The sequence below is a fragment of the Alligator mississippiensis genome, chromosome 16 (assembly GCF_030867095.1).
Source record: "Alligator mississippiensis isolate rAllMis1 chromosome 16, rAllMis1, whole genome shotgun sequence".
In the NCBI taxonomy this organism is placed as follows: Eukaryota; Metazoa; Chordata; order Crocodylia; family Alligatoridae; genus Alligator; species Alligator mississippiensis.
In genome coordinates this window covers 15274583-15296042 of record NC_081839.1, presented here as the reverse complement: position 1 = coordinate 15296042, position 21460 = coordinate 15274583, and the positions used below count along the sequence as shown (strand labels likewise).

The window sequence follows — 21460 nt, the reverse complement described above, 5'->3', positions numbered from 1 at the left end:
ATGGGCGGGCTCCCCTGGGAGGCCAATCTGTAAGTAAAAGGAGTCCAGGAGAGCTGGCTGTATTTTAAAGAAACCTGACGGAGGGCACAGGAATAAACCATCTCAATGCACAGAAAGACTAGCAAGAATGGCAGATGACCAGGTCGGCTTAGCAGGGAACTCTCAGCACGCTAAAACACAAAAAGGCAGCGTGCAAGAAGTAGAAAGTTGGACCAATGACTAGGAAGGAGCATAACAGTACTGCTTGGCATGCAGGGACGAAATCAGGAAGGCCAAAGCACACCTGGAGTTGCACCTCATGAGGGGCTCGGACTAGACGACCTCCTGAGGTCCCTTCCAACCCTCATTTTCTCTGATTCTGTGAACTCTTCCGCTTCCGTTTCATCCACCAGTTTTGTTCAAATGATCAAAAAGACTAGAGACAAATTGTTTCCCTTTACAAAAGCTGCGCTGGCTTGTCCCCCTTTTTTAATCTGTTTACTTCTTCAAACAGTTGAAGATAGCACTGGCCTATGGATTATGGGTTTATAATTGCCAGGACCACCATTCAGCCCTGTTTTAAAAGTAAGGTATAGTTTACAACCCTCTGTTATAATAGGTGATTTAAATGAGACTGTATTTTTCTTAGGAGAGAGGCAAGAGTTTCTTAGGGTGATATTTTTTACTGGATCCACTGTGTAGTTAAGATCAAGTTAGACAAGCTTTTAAATGCAAGACAAGCTCAGTCATTTCATTCTTTACAGCTTCTGAATGAATGCTACGTGGTACTAGTGATTTAATGGTCTTTAATATACCACTTTATTCTAGCACTTGATCTCCTTGCACCAAAATCTCCAAACTTATCTCCTCCATATTATCTAAAAGGAGTAACAGAAACCTCAACATCCTTTGGGATGAGAACTGATGAGCAGAAGTTGTTTTCTTTTTAATCCTCTCTCTTCCTTAATTGCCCCCTATAGTCCCAGGTAGTCCAGCAGACCTAATAAGTCTCTCACAGACTTTGTGTTTCTAATTTTTTTTAAAGATCAGAATGGACATATACAGCAACCACAACCTTCAATTCACAGTTAAAAAGTTAAATAGTTTAACAGATATTTTTCACACCAGAAAATATCCATAATTTTGAAGCAGCTCCTTGGACACTTCAAAAGATTGATTAAAATACTAATTTGCATAACCATAATACTCAAGAATCGTCAGAAATGCACTGAGAACAGCTAGAATCCCTCGAAAGAGCTAATAACTCAGTGCATTGTCTCACCAGCCCAAACCCCTCATTAGCTGCATCCTTGGGCTGCTGCTGCCACTGCCACTGGGGGCTGGAAGCTGCACCAAGCTCTTCCCAGTGTGGCTCTGTTTGGGCATGGCAGGTGACAGTGCTGGGAGGGGGGGCTATGGGAAATTATGGGGTGGCTGTAGCTCCCCCACCCGTAGCTACCCCTTTCAATGCTGCTGCTGCCGCCACTGTCCTTCTCACCTGGCCTGAGCGCAGCCCCAGCCCAGCCCAGCCCCCGGCAGCAGCCTGCCCTCACCCCACGCACAGATCCGGGGGACACAAGCCCGCCCTGGGGACACGTGCAGGAGTGGGAGCCACCCCTTCCCTCCCTGCCACCCTCGGACGAGCTGCGGCTCCATCTCACGTCCTGCCCCACTTCAGCTGGGCAGTGCCTGCCCCTGCCTCAGCCCCTCTCCCTCTCTCACTGCGGAGGACCTCAATCTGCCCCGCTGTGCCTCTTTCCTTCCCAACACCCCTTCACCCCCATAGACTTACCAGCCAAATGCTGTTCTCCAAGCTACCAGGCTGCATATTGGCAATTGGATCAGTATCATCCAATATGAATGGTCTACAATCGGCCATCGGTATTGGCCCAAAACATCTTTATCGGTGCATCTTACTGCTAGTACATCATCAATAATAAATGTACAGTTTTGAAAATATCAATCATGACAGAGCACAATTTCAGAACTCTATAATTAACAAAGGTTGATAAAATAGTCTTGCTTGTTAACACCAAAACCTTGGTGGAGCTATTCATTAAGAGCACAGCACAACAGGTATTTAGGAGGTTACACTCAAACCTAATGTATGCTTGGTATCACCAAAAGGACAACTGAATCCCATCCACTATTAAACTGGTCAATTGACATATCTGGAGGGGGAAAAAGTTAAAATACAAGATTATTTTTTGTTCTTATTTGACAATGAGCAGTCTCTCAGCTAATACATTCTGATTTTTTTGAACTGTTACTTGAAAGCAAAAGTGAATGTGAGTAATTACTAACAGTTAAGCATACACGAGTAGGTATACATTCTTGTCTTCCTAAGAGTAAGCAGACACACCCAAACCCTATATACTTCAGGTAGTTGTGAGGTCCAGGAAGTGTACAAGAGGCAAGGATTGGTGTGGGTGATATCTTTTATTAGACCAACTGCATGGCTGGAATAGATTAGTCAAGCTTTCAAATGCAATGCATCCTTCAAGATATCACCCACAAAAACCCTTGTCTCTCACATACCTCCTGGATCCTCACAGCTACAACATCATTCCAACAGCAGGAGAACCAATGATTTTTTTGGTGATGTCTTTCATCAGACCAACTCTATAGTTGTGAGAGCTGTTAGATAAGCTTTCAGACATCAAGTGTCTTTCCTCAAGTCCAAAAAGCCTTGTCCAACAGCTCTCCCAACTATACTAAAGATCGCACAAAAAATCCTTGCCTCTGACTCCATGTAAATGCAAACAGTCTGCTTGGAGGCACAGAGGAAAACTGTGAACTAGGTGTGAAGAGGAATTATCATTATAGGATACAAGAAATGCAGTAAAATAGTTCAAGCACCATGCAGGCTTACCCAGAGACATCAACATTTTTCACAAACTGAAATACCTGCTATTTGAATATGAAGCTCAAAAGATGAACACCAAAGCCTGGTTCCTACTAATCACAAGTTTATTGTCATGGCAAACAAAAGCACAAAATAGTTCTACATGGTAAAATATACAGTCCTCTGTAGAGGGAAGAGGCCACTAGCACTCTCGAAAGATTTTCATTAGCACGCTGCAGGTTATATAAAAATTACCAACTTCTATTTAATACAGTTTTTCAGACAAGAAAAAAGCACTGTCAGGCTGGAGAGGGCAATTACTGCATTCCCAAGACAAAGGTAGGAATTATACTTAATACAGAACAATTAACTATTAGACATTACCGCAGCTTCAGAACATGTTATTTCCAGTTTTAAATCACAGTCTGAGATGAGGAGACTGACAGATAATTAGAGGCAGTGAACTGGCCAATGTGCTGCAATAGCCAATCAGAAGGGTAATCAGCGTATACTGGCAAATACGAAGGGGACGTTAAGGCAGTGAACATTTGATTTCAATTAAAACTTCTACACCTGACACTTCAGGTCCCAATGAAAAACTGCATCTTACAAGATAAACTGTTTTTCTTTCCCCAAACACAAGGCCTAAAAATATTCCCTAATCTTCACTAAAAATGTCCTTGATTCCTGATCAGCATATCTTGGTATAGCTATACCATTACAGGTTTTTAGTTTGGGGGAATACTATGAAACAAAAATATGGTTCAGTGGTAAACTGTGCAGCAGTCCTGAAACACATTATGCCATCTTTACTTTGTGGGGGAGAAACCCAACAGCTCCATAGCTAAAGAAAGCCAAAATACCAAAACTTCTAATTCAGTGACTCTCCACCAAGGTGACTTGAGTTCCTCTAAAGGCAGCCATAGGGTGCCACACAATCACCCTTAGTGCTGGCAGACAGGAAACTAGGATTCAGAAGTAGGGGTCTACCAAATTCAAGATTTTCGCAGAAACCATGAATTTGGTAGGTGCCTTGTGAAAAAGCCCAAGCTGAAACCCTGGCAGCAAGCAGGGCTGTGGGGAGGGGACGGAGGGAGCTGAAAACGGGCTGGAAGCCCTGGTCCTGGGGGGAGTGGGGGGGAAGCAGGGGCAGGCTGGACTGAGATTTTCTCTGCTGAGCATGACAGGCCCCTCCCACATCTCCAATTGGCTGAGGGGCCCTGGAAGCCCTGCCCCTCACTGGAGATTGAGAGATGGCCATGGGTTGGGGCTCCCAGGGCCCCTCAGCCAGAGGTGTGGGGGGGCCTGCCATGCGCCACCGTGAAAATGGTGACCACCACTGCACTCGCATCGCAGAGTCGGGGGAAGCCCCTGTGAACGACGTAGGCCCCATATTCATAAGGTAGTCAGAGATTTCCAGCAGGAATTCAATATTAAAGACATTCTGACCTGCCCTGGCTTTTCTGAGTTGGTTGCAACAGAAAAATTGCCATTATTTTTCTGTAGTAAAAAAAAAAAAGGTAGAAGCTAAGACCTGGAATTTTCCAAGCCAGGTCTTCAGTCTAAAAAGCTGAGGAACACAGTACTAATTAATAGCTGATTATGAAAAATCTTTATGAGGAAAATTTGGAGAAAGAGCAGCACAAGAACTACAACTTTGACAAACAGGATGTTAATATGCAAGCCAAGTGTCTGTTTAGTTCGCATTTTTACTTGAAAGGTTATAAGAAAAGTTCCTACACACCAAAGAGCTACTCAGCACAGCTCACAAAGACGTTCTCAAGGACCCAGAGGGACGGCCTTCCATCTTCAGCTCCCTCTGTGCAAAAATGAAGTTTCTTTCCTACCCATGGGGCCTTTTTACCATCTTGTACCATCTACACTTTTCCCAGAGCCTAATGAAGGGACTTTGATCCCGAAAGCCTGCAGAAAAGGACAGTTTTCTTGCCTTTTTCCAGTTGGTCTAATAAAAGGTATCATTTTGGAACCCAGAGTTCTAGTTTTTTGTATATAAGAAAAGTTAGCAACTTTGCAGTCATATATGAAAGCCTAGAGGTACAATAAGAGAGCCTCTGATTTGCACCACTTAGCAGCACTGTGAGCGATCATATAAATTAGAGGTGCGCTGATACCTTGGTCTCATATCGGATCGGTACCAGTACCAAGAAAATACGCTGTATCGGATATCGGCCCGATGGGGCTGATAATTTGGCTGATAAATGCCTGTGCTGTGCGCAGTCACAGCACAGCTCTCAGGAAGCAAGAAGCAGATCTGGCAGCGTGGAGAGCTGCCTTCAGCTGGCAAGTCCGGTGTGGTGGAAGGGGAGGGAAGCGGCATGTGGGGGGGCAGATCAAGGCTCTCGCTGGTGATGGAGGGGGCGGGGGCAGGTGCTGTCCAGGCGGGGTGGAGAGGGGGAGCTGCAGCTTGTGGTGGGGGGAGGTGGCTCCCACTGCTACCTGCACTCTGGGAGGGCATGGGCAGGGGGGGTGCCCCTTGGATCTGTGCACGGCAGGGTGGGCTGCAGCCAGGGCTGCGTGGAGCTCTTCTCGGTGGAGGCTGGGCTCGGATAGGGCGCCGGTGGCATTGGGAGGATGCTGCATCCACCCCAAATTTCACCACCGCTGTGCTCCCAGTGTCACCGCTGCCAGCAGCCCAACGCAGCCCCGGGTTTTCCTGGTGCGTGGGTGGAGGTGGAGCATTGAGCCAGGGCTGCACCGAGTGGCTGGCGGTGGTCGCGCTGGAAGCAGAGCCCTGGCAAAATTTGGGCTGGATGCAGCATCCTCCCAGCGCTGCCAGCACCCACTCCAAGCCTAGCCCCTACCAAGAAGAGCCCCACACGGTCCTGGCTGCAGCCTGCCCCATCCCACACAGATCCAGGGGGGCACATGTCCCCCTGGTGCCTTCCCGGGTTGCAAGCAGCAGTGACAGCCGGCCCCCCATCACAAGCTGTGGCTCCGTCCCCTCCGCCGCGCCTGGGCAGCACGTCCCTCTGCCTCCTCCCTCACCACAGGCGATGTTGATCTGCACCCCCGCCACGCCCCTTCCCCTTCTCCTTCGCCTTCCCCTTCCACCAGACCGGACTTAACCAGCTGGAGGTAGCTGTATCGGAAACCAGATCAGTATCAGCCAATATGCCTCCTTAAATATCAGCTATCGATATCGGCCGCAAAAATCTCTATCGATGCGCCCCTAATATAAATTCATAACTTTAAAAAAATATTTTAAAGGTATTATTTGGTTATTGTCCCAAATTTCATTAAGCTTTTAATAAACATAAGAGTATCTTACTACTCAGAAAGAGCTTAACTAATTTCCTTTTTCTCTAAAAGCTGTAAAATGATCAGCAATTAATAAAAAAGTACAGGTTTCTGGTCAAAGTCTTCAAAAGCCAGAACAACACTGCATGTTGTGTTAGAGTTTGATTGAGTATGTCAGGAACTCAACTAAAATGTCTTTATTAAATCCAAAAGACAATAGCAGATACATAGTGACTTTAAGCCAGTAGTTTTCAACCTTTTTTTTAGTAAGTGTACCCCCGTCAGCCCCCTTTTTAAAAAGTGTACCCCCAGGGGGGTGGGAGCAGCCGGATGCGGAGCAGGTGGGGGTGGCGAGCGGTCAGATGTGGCGGTGGGTGGCGAGGGCCAGACACAGAGCAGGGGCACGGTGAGTGGCAGAGCAGCGGCAGTGCAGCTTCTGTGGGCCCTGCTCTCCCTCCGCCCTGGCCCTGCTCCTGTGAGGCAGCAGGTGTGCTACATCTGCGCCCGCCCCTGTACATTCCCTGGGACCTTTCAAATTACCTCCAGGGGTAGGCATACCCCAGGTTGATAACACCTGCTTTAAGCAAATGCTCTGAAACACTGACAAAGAATGTTTTGCGTTTGAAAGCTTGTCTAACTTAATTCCAACCATTCAGTTGGTCCAATAAAAGTGATCACACCCAAAAAATCCTTGCCTCTTGCATACTTCCTGGATCATCACAGGTAGAACATAACTCTAAACAAACGGGTGCTCAAACCACGGGGTGCTCAAACATCACTCTAAACGAAGGCATGCCAGGGCCCCATCCATCTGTGCAGAGGGAGGCAGGGGGCACGCCAGCCCCAAGACAGCGCAGAAAGGGGGCTTTGTCAGCCTCAACCCGAGCCCAAGGGGCTTGACAAGGCCCCACTACAGCGGCAGGTTGGGGGTGTGCCCATCCCCACGGCAATCTCATGGAAGGAAGAATGGCCAGGCCTCAAACCAGCCATGCAGGGGAAAAAGGCAAAGCTCCAGAAGAAGTGCAAAGTAATGAACTTAGGACAGAAGAGTCTCATGCACCGCTACAGGCTTGGGACCAACTGGCTAAGCAGCAGCTCCACAGAAAAGGACCTGGGGGTTACGGTGGACAATAAGCTGAATAGGTGCCAACAGTGCGTGCTTGTTGCCAAGAAGGCTAACCGCATACTGGGCTGCATTAGTAGGAGTGATGTCAGCACTGAGGGAAGTCATTATTCCCCACTATTCTGCACTGGTGAGCTTACAAGTGGAGTACTGTGTTCAGTTTTGTGCCCTCTACTACAGAAGGGATGTGAACAAGTTGGAGATTAGGAAAAACTTTCTGACTAAAGATTGGTGAAGTACTGGGACGGCTTATCTAGAGGGTGGTGGACTCTTGGAGGATTTTAAGGCCCGGCTCGACAAATCTCTGGCACGATCAAATTAAGGATGGTCCTGCTTGGACTAGATGAGTTACTGGAACCCCTTTCAACCCTAGTTTTCTATGATTTATTAGAAACATTTGGAAAAACAGCAGTATAAGAAACAAAACTGGCGATGTAGCATCCATGGGCATCTGCACGCAAACAGCAGCTACGTCCCCATTGCAACACGCTCCTCTGGTATAGCGCGCCACTACGGTGAAGTAGCGGCTAAAAATAATCATGTGCCACACATACAGCACAGTAAAGTTGCCATAGTGACACATGTGGATGCGCCCTGTATGTTGTGTTAGAATTTGATTGAGCGTGTCAGTAATTCAGTTCAAATGCCTTTATTAAATCCAAAAGCCAATAGCAGAGATACAATTACTTTAAACAAATGCTCTAAAATAGTGACAAAGAGCCTTTTAGCTCAGCTCTCGTGGTGCGGTGGGTTAGCATGTGATACTTATAAAACAGCACTGGGGAAGTGAGGCTAAGGTTGTGAGTTCAAGCCTCACCTAGAGCATTTAACTTTTAGTTGGGATGCTGAAGCAAGCATGTGTGCACCCTTCGCTCCTGTGCAGTGGTAAGGAACCAGCAGCAGCAGCAAGGTGAGCTGGGCCAGCTGTAGGGAAGTGGGAAGGGGTTTTCTCCCATCCCTATTTAGTTGAGGGGAGAGCAGGAGGAGTCTGAACTGCGCATCAGCATCATTGTCTTCAGTGTTCAGGTGAGTGCACAGAAGGGAGTCTTAAGAGAAAGTTAAAGCATTGTGGGTTAGGACACACGGAGGTCAAGGGGAAAGGGACCTGGTGATGGGGGTCTGCTACAGACCACCACATCAAGGAGCAGAGCTAGACTGGGAATGCTTGAGGCAGCTCTCAAAGGCCGTACAGTTTAGGGACATGTTTGTCATGGGGGACCTAAACTACCCTGACATCTGCTGGGAAGAGCAGTCAGCCAAATCCAACCGTTCACCTAACGCAGGAAGTATATGGTCCCACTGGACTTGGTGTTGGCTATGGGGGATGACCTGGTAGGGGAACTACGGATTCGTGGTCACCTTGGGGACAGTGACCACCACTCACTCAATCAAATTCATCATACGGTGTAGAGCGGGTAAGATAATAATAGGGTGGAGGTGCTTGACTTTAGGAAGGCTAACTTCAGCGTGCTCAGTTTAATCAGCGATGCACTGCAGGAGAGGAGTATTGGCGAGATGGGAGTCCAGGAAGGGTGGTCGTTCCTAAAGGAAGCGATCCTTCAGGCACAGAGGGAGATGATCCCAGTGCGAGGGAAAGGGGAGAAAGGGGACAAAAAACCTCCTTGGCTAAACACAGACATCCAGAAAAGCCTAAGGGCAAAAAAAATAAAAAAGAAGGCATATAGGTGGTGAAAGCAGGAGGAAGCTACCAAGGAGGAGTGTATCTACTTGGCCCGCACTTGCAGGGAGGCAGTTAGAAAGGCCAAAGCAACTACAGAGCTGAGGCTGGCAACACAAATTAAAGACAACAAGAAGTCTATTGTCAGGTATGTAGGGAGTAAAAGGAAGGCGCAGGGCAGCACAGGACCCCTACTGAAGAAACAGGACCGATTAGTGACAGACAGGGGGGACAAGGCTGAGCTATTCAATGAGTTTTTTGCCTCAGTGTCCTTGAACAAGGGTCAAGATCAGTCTCCTAACAGGTTCTTAGATGGGATCAGAGGGATACCAGCCTACCAACTGTCAACGCTGACGTGGTGCAGAGTCACTTGGATGGACTGGATGTGTTTAAGTTAGCAGGCCCAGATGCGCTGCACCCGCGAGTACTAAAGGCATTTGCCGGTGTCATAGCAGAACCACTGGCACGGCAGTTTGAGCACTCGTGGCATTCGGGTCAGGTCCCAGAGGACTGGAAAAGGGCCAATGTGGTCCTCATTTTCAAGAAGGGGAGGAAAGAGGATCCAAGTCATTATAGGCCAGTCAGCCTCACCTCCACCCTTGGAAAAGTCTGTGAAAAGATTATTAAGGATCATATTTGTGGGAGTCCAGCGGGAAAAATACTGCAGCAGGGCAACCAGCATTGATCCATAGCAGGTGGATCATGCCTGACTAATCTGGTTTCATTTTATAACCAGGTCACAAAATGGTGATGCAGAAGTAGAGGTGGATATTGTTTTTTTGGATTTTAGGAAGACCTTCGATACGGTATCTCATCCCATTCTCTTAAATAAATTAAGAGGCTGTGACTTAGATGTTTACACGGTCCGGTGGGTGGCAAATTGGCTTGCAGGTCACACCCAGAGAGTGGTAGCTGATGGGTCAGTATCGACCTGGAAGCATCTGGGTAGTGGGGTCCCACCGGGCTCAGTCCTCAGACCTGTACTCTTCAGTGTCTTCATCAGTGACTTGGATGTGGGCGTGAAGTGTCCTCTGTGCAAGTTTGCAGATGATACTAAATTGTGGGGTGAAGTAAACACTCTGGAAGGTAGGGAATGACTGCAGGCAGACCCAGACAGGTTGGAAAAGTGGGCTGAACACAACAGGACGCAGTACAACAAGGACAAGTGCAGAGTACTGCACCTAGGACGTAAAAATATCCAGCGCACCTACTGGCTAGGAAATGACCCTGTCAGCAGCACAGAAGCGGAAAGGGATCTCGGAGTCCTAGTGGACTCCAAGATGAATATGAGTCGTCAGTGTGATGAAATCATCAGCAAAGCTAACTGCACTTTATCGTGCATCAGCAGATGCATGACAACTAGAACCAAGGAGGTGACACTTCCCCTCTATGCGGTACTGGTCAGACTGCAGTTGGTGTATGGCGTCCAGTTTTGGGCGGCTTACTTTAAGAAGGATGTGGACAGCTTCAAGAGGGTCCAGAGGAGAGCCACTTGTACGGTTCAGGGTTTACAGGATAAGCCCTATGAGGAGAGACTAAGGGACCTGGACCTCTTCAGCCTCCACAAGAGAAGGCTGAGAGGTGATCTTGTGGCCAGCTACAAATTCATTAGGGGGGCGCAGCAAGGAACCGGAGATGCTCTGTTCACCAGGACGCCTCTTGGGGTAACAAGGAACAATGGTCACAAACTGACATAGAGCAGATTTAGGCTAGATATCAGAAAAAATTTCTTCACACTAACGGTGGCCAAAATTTGGAATGGGCTTCCAGGGGAGGTGGTGCTCTCCCCTACCTTAGGAGTCTTTAAGAGAAGGCTGGATAGGCATCTGGCTGGGGTCATCTGACCCCAGCACTCTTTCCTGCCTAGACAGAGAGTCAGACTCAATGGTCTGTTGAGGTCCCTTCCAACCCTAGCATCTATGAATCTATTTATTTATGAATCTTGTGTTTGAAAGCTTATCTAACTTATAGATTCATAGATGCTAGGGTCAGAAGGGACCTCAATAGATCATCGAGTCCGACCCCCTGCATAGGCAGGAAAGAGTGCTGTGTTTAGATGACCCCAGCTAGATGCCTATCTAACCTCCTCTTGAAGACCCCCAGGGTAGGGGAGAGCACCACCTCCCTTGGGAGCCCGTTCCAGACCTTGGCCACTCGAACTGTGAAGAAGTTCTTCCTAATGTCCAATCTAAATCTGCTCTCTGCTAGCTTGTGGCCGTTATTTCTTGTAACCCCCGGGGGCGCCTTAGTGAATAAAACCTCACCAATTCCTTTCTGTGCCCCCATGATGAACTTATAGGCAGCCACAAGGTCGCCTCTCAACCTTCTCTTGCGGAGGCTAAAAAGGTCCAGGTTCTCTAGTCTCTCCTTGTAGGGCTTAGCCTGCAAGCCCTTAACCATATGAGTGGCCCTTCTCTGGACCCTCTCCAGGTTATCCACATCCCTCTTGAAGCGTGGCGCCCAAAACTGCACTCCAACTGTACTCCAACTGCGGTCTGACCAGCGCCCGATAGAGGGGAAGTATCACCTCCTTGGATTTGTTCGTCATGCATCTCCTGATGCACGATAAAGTGCCATTAGCTTTTCTGATGGCTCCGTCACACTGCCGACTCATGTTCATCTTGGACTCTACTAGGACTCCGAGATCCCTTTCCGCTTCCGTGCCACCCAGCAGGTCATTCCCTAGGCAGTAGGTATGCTGGACATTTTTCCTCCCTAGGTGCAGCCCTTTGCATTTCTCCTTGTTGAACTGCATTCTGTTGTTTTCTGCCCATTTGTCCAACCTGTCCAGATCTGCTTGTAGTTGTTCCCTGCCCTCCGTCATGTCCACTTCTCCCCACAGTTTTGTGTCATCCACAAAGTTGGACAGAGTACACTTCGCTCCCTCGTCCAAGTCGCTGATGAAGACATTGAAGAGAAATTTAATTCCAACCGTGCAGTTGGTCCAATAAAAGTCACCACACCCAAAAAATCCTTGCCTTTTGCATACTTCCTGGATCATCACAGCTAAAACACCACTCTTAACAAAGAGTGCTCAACCTTTTTGTCTGGTGAGACGGATGGACAGTGCCCAATCCATATGCAAGCAGTACGCAGTCAGTGGTTCCAATCTGGGGCCCAAGGAGTTTATGACAGGGTCCCATCCAGCTGTCCAGAGGGGGGTAGGGCGCAGCCCAGTCCTGATCCAGCATGAAAAGGGATTTTTGGCCAGCCCCAATCGAAGCCCATGGAGGGAGGAAAGGTACAGGCATGACAAGAACCCAATCCATCGGCAATGGGGGGGGAGGGGGGTGCCTCACCGAAGGAAAGAGTTTAGACAGGTGAGAAACCGCCAAATATCCCACCTGTGGGGAGCCCAATGGGGCAGATATCGTAGCTCCACAGGCTGCAATTGGCCCAAGGACCAGAGGTTGAGCACCCGTGCTCTAACACTATCATCAAAACGCTATAACAATATTTATTATGCTTGCAAGCATTGAATCCAAGCACTTACAGCAGGGCTCGCAGGAAGATTCTAGCTATCCCATGCTGCCTGACTCCCAGGGAAGCTCACTAGCAAAGAATCCACCTCTCCCCCTCCACTCCCAATCTCTCACAACGTCATCTTCTTCCGAGCTAGCCCTTCATTCCACACACATCTAGCTTGTCATTCCCCATACACAACCTTCATTCCAGCCTGCCTGCAAGTCACTGCTTTGGGTGACTGGAGGCAGCAGGCACACATGTCTCTGCACACACATCCCCAGGGCCTGCATGCACCCAGGCAGGGTCCTGGGAGTAGCACCAATGGCTGGATGCAGGGAAGTGTATGATCAGTGGGGGTTGGAGGTCCGGGACTTGGGGACTGTGTGTGTCTGTGTGTGTGTGCGTGCGTGCGCGCGCAGGGGGGATGGGCACCTGCCAGATATGGGGGAAGATAGCCGGGCGCCAAGGCTGTATCAGGGCAGGGGGGACGGGAGGGGTAGGCGCCTGCCCCTTCAGCAAGAGAAGGAGGCATCAGGGGGAGCTGCATAGGTGGGCTGGTGGCACTTGAGCTGGTGCTCATACTTGTATGGGCAGAGCAACTGAGAGATGCTGGTGGGGGGACGCGCTGGAAGGACCGTGACCAGGCTGCCTGGTGAGGCATGGCAGCCCCAGACCAGGGCAGGGGGGGCTGCCACAGGCCTCCCCTCCTCCCTCCAGCCTGTGCTGGGGCTGGACTCTCTCCGCTGAAATCCGCACAAACTGCGGGACTTCGGCCCGGATGGCACAGGGGCAGCTGGGGGCTCCCTTTAGCAGGGCTGGGGGAAGGCAGGTCGGGACTGGTCACTAATCTTCATAAATAGGTCCTGGTACAAAAAAAGTTGAGAACCACTGTCCTAGACCTCCCATCTCTTTAACGGGTATTTATTTCCTTGCCATTGTACACCCACCTTTTCTCTTACATTAGCATATCACTTCATCCTGCCAACTGAAGCATTTGGATGGTCTGTCTGGCTGCCTCTCTCAAGTCATACTTTCCTGAAACTGTCCTGCTTGAACCTGAGATGATAAAATAACACACTACCTATTACTTTACAGTTCTTAATTCCTACATGTTTAATTTTTTTTTAAGTTACAGTAATCAAATATCCAAATAAGTTAAGAGCTATGATGCTATGCGATTGCCAGGTCAAGGTTAAATGCAGTTTTAGTAAAAACAAAACCCTTCTTTCTCTAAATCAAATTTGCTTAGTATATAAGGGAACAGGTGGAAGAAATGGGGTGGTTTTTTTCATTCCAGACCTACACACTACTCCTGAATTTAAAAGCCAAACTGACCTCTTGCCATCATGACAGGTGGTAAAAGAAAATATTCTTACAGAATCGTTTTTCAGATTTTGTTCTCTTCAATCACTTCCCCAAAGTCCACCCCTCCCTGTGTTTTTCCTTTTTGGTCCAAATCCTCCAACCAAGAGAGAGAGAACGGTCCCAAGGCTTAAAATAGTAATTTATCAGCATGAAGCTCATGTGTGTTTGCACAACAACCAGTGCAATCAGTGGGCTAATGTGGCCTACAAACAGTACCAAAATAAAACTAACCTGTAAAAACTCTAATATCCCACGCTGTATCTATTAAGTCTCATTTCCTTTGTTTGGTTTACTCTAGCTAAGCGAATGAAGTCCTAATACTAGATTGATTAGCTGCTTTAAAGGTAAGACCTGCCTTAGCTTTGCTGTGTATTTATAAAACTACAGTTTCACACCCCACTTCTGCAAATGATTATGCATACATTTAGCCTCATGCGCTAATAGTCTTACTGAGTTTAACAGCTCATTTGTTGAAAACTATGCACACACAGACTTGGCCTTCGAATACAAAAGGAGCTTTTTCAGACTATATCTTTTCAGGATAAGAACTAACAAACAGGCCATAGTGACAAATGCAGTTGTGTTGACATAAACGGGAATTTTCATTTCATTTACACGCACCTTAAGTCTTTATTTGCGTTTGTACAGCATCTGCTACAACAGAACTTTAGTCAGGATTGTCACCTCTCCTCATCGAAGGACATACAAATAATTAACACAGTAATCAACTATCATGGTTATCTAGTATACAGAATATGTAGCAGGGCACTGGGATGTGCCTGATCCTTTAGGAGAGCAAGCAGCCTGAGAGGCTGCTTTTAGGGGGCAGGGGGGAGCTAATGAGGGACTCACCTGGCTGGAAGAGGGCTCAGGCTGGAGCTACATGAGCCCAGAGTCTGCACCAGTCTGTTCGATTCTCCCCAGCTACTGCACAGTGCATAACTCCTGGCTCTGGGTCCCTGAAGGGAACTGGATTTTGGCTGAACAACTCTACAGGTCTGGAAACAAAGGCAAGTTTCTTGGACTGAGGAAGACTGGGTTTACAGGCAAGTGGTCTTTATGTTACACCTCTAAAGACTGAGGTGTCTGCCAGACAGCGGTGATGTTACTTATTTATGTTTAGCCTTGAACCCTGGGGGTGCAGCCTCAAGGCTTGCTTAGACAGCCAGTATCCCAGGAGCCCTCACACTGAGGGTGGGACCCAGGGAGGGGTCCCAGAACTGAAAAAAGGCTGAGACCCAGATCACGAGGTCCAAGAGGCCCAGAGCCACCTGTGTCCAGGGCTGGGCGGGGGAGATGTCTGAGCGCTCAAGGAGCCAGAGTGTATAAGAAGGAAAATCAAAGGGAGAACATCTCTGAGGCTTAGGGCATGGAGTAGGGGAGGAAAAGGAACCACTCAGTTTGCCCTGAAGGCTAGGTCCCTGTAGGGCACCTGCAGTCAGGCCGAGAGGAACCTACCAAAGTTGGATGTCTGGATAGAGGCCAACGGGGCCTCAGACCCAGTGGAAACTTACTGGATTCGGGCTCACTCTAAGGCCTGCTAGCAGCCTCCTTGAATCAACCTGTAATATTAAGAGCAAGGCACGGCTGGTGAACAATGAAGAGAGAGTGACATTAGGGCTGGAGCCAGGCAGGAGCAGCAAGGCCGCTAGGGGTGTCATGGCAGCCCCTGTGGCTGTGAGCCTGTCACAGAGTACTTCTATTTTTGCCTTTGAAAGGAAAATATCAAGTAGTGATAAAATTATGATCACATAATCTGTGATTCCATGACTTGTTTATTTAAAATTGGTTTAATGGACCACCGATAGTACAGTGCAGCCCCAACAGTTTCACACGGCAGGCCAGACTGTCAGTGGCCAGTACATTCGTGGGCTGGATCCAGGTGTTCCTGCTCTGGCACGTGAGTGGGCACCATCTGGCCAGGTGGGGGACAAACTGGCTTCAACACAGCCCTGATGGGGAAAGGAGCTTGACCCATCCTTGTGAAGAGGGAAAAAAGGCTAGCCAGGTGACCTTGTAGGGAGGGAAAGAGTGCGTGGCCTGGCCCAACCTGGCCCTGCAGGAAAGGAAGGGGACACAGTCCAACCCTGATCCCGAAGTGGGGGAACGTGGCCCAGGCCCACGGGGGAAAGAGGCATAGCTTGGCTCAGACCAGCCATGCAGGTATTGGGGCTTGGGGATTTGGCAGGGGAAAGTGGGGGGGAGGCTGTGTTCATGGCCACCACTCGCTTGCTGCCAATTCCCCAGACCCATGGGGAGCCCCACAAGCCAGATGTGATGGCTCCATGGGGCTGCATTTGGCCCAGGGCCTGGAAATTGAGCAACCCTTGTCTAGTAGATGCATAATACAGCAATTTATATTTGCTTAGAGAGATAATTAGAAAACATAAATAACAATGAAATGTTAGTTAAAATCTCAAAAGATTAAAAAATACCTGTCAGCATTTTCATTTTTATACTCTCAGCCTTGTATGGATAGCCATTTTAATAATATAACATTAGGTATCGTTTTCAAAAGATCCTGCCTGTTTGAAAATATGCACAAGTGGAGCAGGTGTAACTGCTTCACAACACGTTGTAGCGCTGAAAGAAGAAGAAAAAAAAGTTAATTTCTCAATTAGTGAATTAGTTCACATTTTGGACTCTAAAAATACCCACGGTTAGTTCTGTAGACAATACATTTAGAAATCCTTTCCAAGAGTTACAAAAGTTCCCTGTCCAATACAAATCACCATTTCCAAAGATATTAACAGAGCCAACAAACAGTCTTCAAAGCAACCTTGAAAACAGCACAAGATAAGCTGGAAAGTAGGGTTTGATGCTTTTCCACCACAAATCAACTAGCCTATCTTCAAAAAGGCCAAAAGGTTCCCAAACAGTTACGACTTTTATTCCCTACCAGCCTTTACTAGACCTGAACTAGCAGCTTAAAAGTCAAAACTTTTCATTCTATTTTTAATCCATCTTGTTTTTTATTATTTTTTTAAATCTATTTTTAATCTTTCTTGTTTCCCCAAGAAAAGCCATTTTAAGGATCCAATCCAACTGACACTGAGATGAATGGGAGTCTTTTCATTGACTTTACAGAGTACTGAATCAAGCCCAAAGCATTCATAGTGGATGATTTCCTCTTTGGAACCCCGCCCCCCACTCCACAAGGGAAATCACCTATCAGTTATGATACCACGTACCAATGTAAAAGTAGAGACTCGCCAAAACAAAAGCAAAAAACCCAACCTCCATCAATCATTGTTAAAACAGAAACATGTTTCTAAGTATGTAAATCAGGAAAAAGAGGGGCTTTTTTCAGCATTGAGGAAATCAGGACTGTTAGTCTTAACTTTACACAGAAGAGCAATTTTAAAACTATCCCACACTAAATCCTAAGATTAATGTAAAAAGATGATACTATCTCACCAGAGGAAAGAGTTTAGACAGGTGAGAAACAGAATCTAGTATTAATGGAAAGGTAATTATTGGTTTGGCTAGACACTTTTGCTTCTACTTGCTCTAATATAATTTCCCAACCTTAAAATACATTGTACCTTCTCTTTGGGTGTGAATCATACAGTATTTCATGACACTACTTTACCCATTTAAAGGTAAAAATCCCAGTGATACAACATTCAAATTGGAAGATTTAAAATTATAGCAAAAACTGGAATAAATATCCCCCACCACAATTCTGCCTAGATAAGTCTTTTGCTTTCTATTTAACAAAAGAAGATTGACAAATATAATTCTTCCTACATGTTCAAGTTAACAGGAACACAATGATTCATATACACTGCAGTACTAAAATAACTGCATTACTGGACTCATTTTTGGCATCTAAACCTATTACTTATGTTCACTTGGAAATTTTAAAAGCCTTGGTGGGGTGATATAGTTGGGGGTAGTCCTGCTTCAAGCAGGGCATTAGACTAGGTGACCTCCTGAGGTCCCTTCCAACCCTAATTTTCAATAATTCTGTTTAGCTTTGAGAGCTTTGAAGCATGGAAAGTTTCATTCAAGAAGTGAGAGTTTCTAGTCAAGATTTTTCCCCTTCCCCCGAAATGCAGGAGCATGTGAAATCAGATTTCACTGTAAGTATTTTTAAAGCATAATTATAACTGCTATTGCTAAATGAATAGATCCTACTAGAAAGGTAAGCCAAGCAACTTCCTGTGTCAGGGAGCAGACATGTAGTAAATTAACTGGAATCAAAGTGGTTCCGTAACTTCATCAAGCACTTTCTCCTTTCTTTTCCTATGCGCATGCATGACTATGCAATGGGTGTGCGAAATGATGTTTCAGGCCTCACCTAGCCAGATATTGTGCCTATTTAATTAAAATTGGTTTTAAAAAGTTATCAACACAAGCTACACCAAGAAAACCACCTGTGAATTGGTGTGCACTACTTAAATTGACCAGATTGAGTAAACCAGAGTTAAACTGGTTCCATTTTTTGTGTAAGCAAAGCCAGAGGCATAACCAGGAACGTCAGTGCCCGGGGGAAGACAGCGCCGAGCGCTGGAGAGGGAGGTGAGGAGCGTCGAGTGCTGGAGAAACAAGGAGACAATTCCAGTCCTACTTAATGTCTTCACTGGAGCATTTCTGAAATCAGTCCCCATTAACAGGCATGAAAAATATATCCAGTTGCTGATGCTGTAGAGAAAGCGATCATCGTGGCTTCCTGTACCTAGTACAGTGGTTTCTCAGCCTTTTTCAGCTCCAGGCGCCCTTCTGTAACTTGCCTGAATTTTGTGGCACCTGCATTTCAAAAATTAATTTCACTCATTTTTTCATTATGAAAAATAGTAGACTGACTCCCGCCCCTACCTCTTGCCAAGAGCTTAGACCACAGCAGATACGAACGGCTTCTGATGCTATGGCTTCCTACCTGAAACCTCGAGGTTTGTCTTGTGAATCACATGCAGGTGTTTACATGTCTAATAGAGCTAATATCACAAAGGAGCCCAGCTGAGACTTACTCATTTCATGTACCAAGACAATCTTGTAAGGTCTCTTTATTTGGGATGTTGCAGGAAAAAAAATTATTTTTGCCAGATGCTTACAAGAGCTGACGCATCTCTGATTCAGCGAGTCTACGTGGTACAAACCACAACCAACACCATTCCTAAGGTTACTGCAGAAACTGAAGTGTTGAACCAACCTTAACTCATACACCTGGGCCCGTCCAGCAGGGCAGGCAGCACGGGCCAGGGGAAACAAGAACAGCACCAGCAACGGCTGCACGAGCCCACGAGCTTCCAGTGAAAGGGGTCGCCCGGATTCACCTCCCTGGGCTAAAACGGATCTCATTGGAAAGGGCGACTCCACCAAACGCTGTCCCCCGCACCCACCGCTCTGGGGATCGAGTGCTCAAATCCACCCGGTGCTCGACTCACACTCACGCACTCGGTATGTGAGCCCATGCAGCCACATACATGCACGTGTGTGTGTGTGTGTGTGTATACATACATGCATGCTCACGCATCTGCATGTGTAGGTGTATACACACAGTGCACCTGCAGCATATAGGGTACAGCGTGCGTGCATGTGCATACTGTGTGCACAGTGTGCACGTGTTTGTGTGTGTACATGCAGGTGTGTGCACAGGCAGAAGTGTATGTGCATTGCCACACGCACTCTTTCCACATATGTATACCAACATATACACTTGTACACGTATACACATACGTGTGCATGTGGATATCCGCACCCGCGCCCCCCCTCGTACAAACACCCGTGGGCAACCCCTCGCAGCCCAGGACGACCCTGTCTCACGAGGCCAGTCCCGGGTCCCGGACTCTAGCGCAGCCGGGCCGCGTGTCTGCGCGGGGGGGGGCGGCTCTGCAGTGCGGACCGGCCACAACGCGCTGCTCCTGCCCCTCCGGCTCCTGCGGCTGTGCAGAGACCCGGCCTCCATCGGGGCGCGGCCGGGGCCGGCGCTGCCACAGCGCTCACGTCGGTGCCGCAGGGTGTCAAGGCGGGCCTGAGGCGGCCTGGACACGCTTCCTCCGCCCTCCTCCTCCTCCGCCTGCTGCTGCCGAGCGCGCATGCCCGCGACACCCCCTCCCCCCCCGCCGCTCCTGCCGCGTTTCCCGGCTCTGGCCCGCGTGGGCGACGGACGCAGTCCCGGCCCCAGCGCCAGCGGGGCGGGGCGTGGGCGCGGGCACGTGACTCCCGCCTCCGCTCCGCTCCACTCCTGCCGCCCAGCCTGCGCTGCGCTGCGCTGTGCACGCGCCAACCCCTTGCTCCTCCCCCGCCGTTGTGACGCGCGAGCTCCCCATTGGCCGCGGCGGCTCGGACCGCTGCGTGCAACCGCGACGGCGCCCTTGCGTGGCGGGAGCGGCGGTGCGGGACGCTGCCCGGCTCCGTGTCGCTGCGGGCTGTGCTGGGCGCTGCCCCCCCCCCGGGCAGTGCGGGCGAGCGGCGGCCGGCAGGGGTTGTGCGGCGTGTTTGAGCCGTGCCGTGCGGGGCGCGCAGAGACGGGCTCCTCACTCGCGCGTGGTTGGTGTGGATGAGGGCTGGCCAGTAGCACTTGGGATTCTTGGCTATAAACTCCGTTCGTGTCTGCAAGGGGCGCTTTAAAAACCTCTAAGTCGGTGTCCTGTTTTGCACACACGGCTTCTGACATCGATGCTGGCATTTTACTTCCAAGCCAGTGGATTTGGCACACTTGCTGTCAGGCTTTGTCACTTCGGTTTAGAGGAGTAGCAATAGTCCGGTTTTCTGACGAGTTCGATTAGATTTGAGATGTCAGTTTTGACTTCACAGCTTTAAGCATGCACACTTCTGAAACCCCTTCATTTCCTTCCAGTGATTAACATGCAGGGTCTCTGGATAAGCGTGGGGGGTCAGGAGGAGTTGTAGGACCAGGGCTGCGAGAGGGGTGCCCGTCCCCGTGCTGGGTAGAAAAGGACAGGGCACAGGGGATTGCAAAGCTGGCCCACGGGCTCTGCAAATATCCCATGTAGGTTTCTTTCATTTCAGCCTTGCCTCATAGACTGCGGGATGAGAGAGATCCTGTGTGTCAGACTACAGCAGGGCTTCAGTAGTCTTCCCCCGTGGCTACTGCGGAGTACAAAGCTGTTACAGCACAATGGCACCGAGAAACGGGCAATAAGTCACAAAGAGACCTCTCTGACGTTGCAAAGACGTGCATGCCCGAACAGTTCAGCGGGGGCCACTATCCCTCGTTTCGTTTTCACCACTGCGAGGAGCAAAAGCACTGCTGTCTCTGGGATCCCGCTTGGTGGTTTATTCTGTCTATTCTGCATGAAAGGAGCCGTCACTGAATGTTTTCAGCTAAAATCTCTTGTACTCTTACAAGTGTAATAAAATATGGACATACCTGGCTGCGGAGACTGTTATTGTAGGGAAGTGGTTGTGATTTACTTGGATGTCACAAATAGCCTCTCAGGAAGGACGGTGGGGCCACAGCACAAGCTGGTGCGTTCTGTCCTGTCCAAGTGTTTCCCTTTGTACAAGTAGATGGTGAAAGGATTCTGACTTGAGCTGAGACGTAATCCATTCTGGTCCTCTGTCAAGTCATCTATAAATCCGTATTTATGAAGTCAAAAGATAAATGTTGCCTGAAACAAACTAGATTCATAGATTCATAGGTGTTAGGGTCGGAAGGGACCTCAATAGGTCATCGAGTCCGACCCCCTGCATAGGCAGGAAAGAGTGCTGGGTCTAGATGACCCCAGCCAGATACTCATCTAACCTCCTCTTGAAGACCCCCAGGGTAGGGGAGAGC

At 48.5% G+C, this 21460-nt stretch overlaps 2 long non-coding RNA genes across 3 annotated transcripts in view; one reads left to right on the top strand and one right to left on the bottom strand.

The window, feature by feature from the left end:
• Positions 1-19693, bottom strand: part of LOC132246583 (uncharacterized) — a 28834-nt gene extending 9141 nt beyond the window's left edge. For both annotated transcript variants that reach the window (XR_009457979.1, XR_009457978.1), the window contains exon 1: positions 13296-19693. This is a non-coding gene — a long non-coding RNA (uncharacterized LOC132246583). The remainder of the gene's footprint in view (positions 1-13295) is intronic.
• A 200-nt stretch (positions 19694-19893) lies between these two features.
• Positions 19894-21057, top strand: LOC132246507 (uncharacterized). The gene is made up of 2 exons (XR_009457832.1): positions 19894-20208; positions 20692-21057. It is a non-coding gene; the product is annotated as an uncharacterized LOC132246507 (long non-coding RNA).
• Positions 21058-21460: the final 403 nt, after the last annotated feature.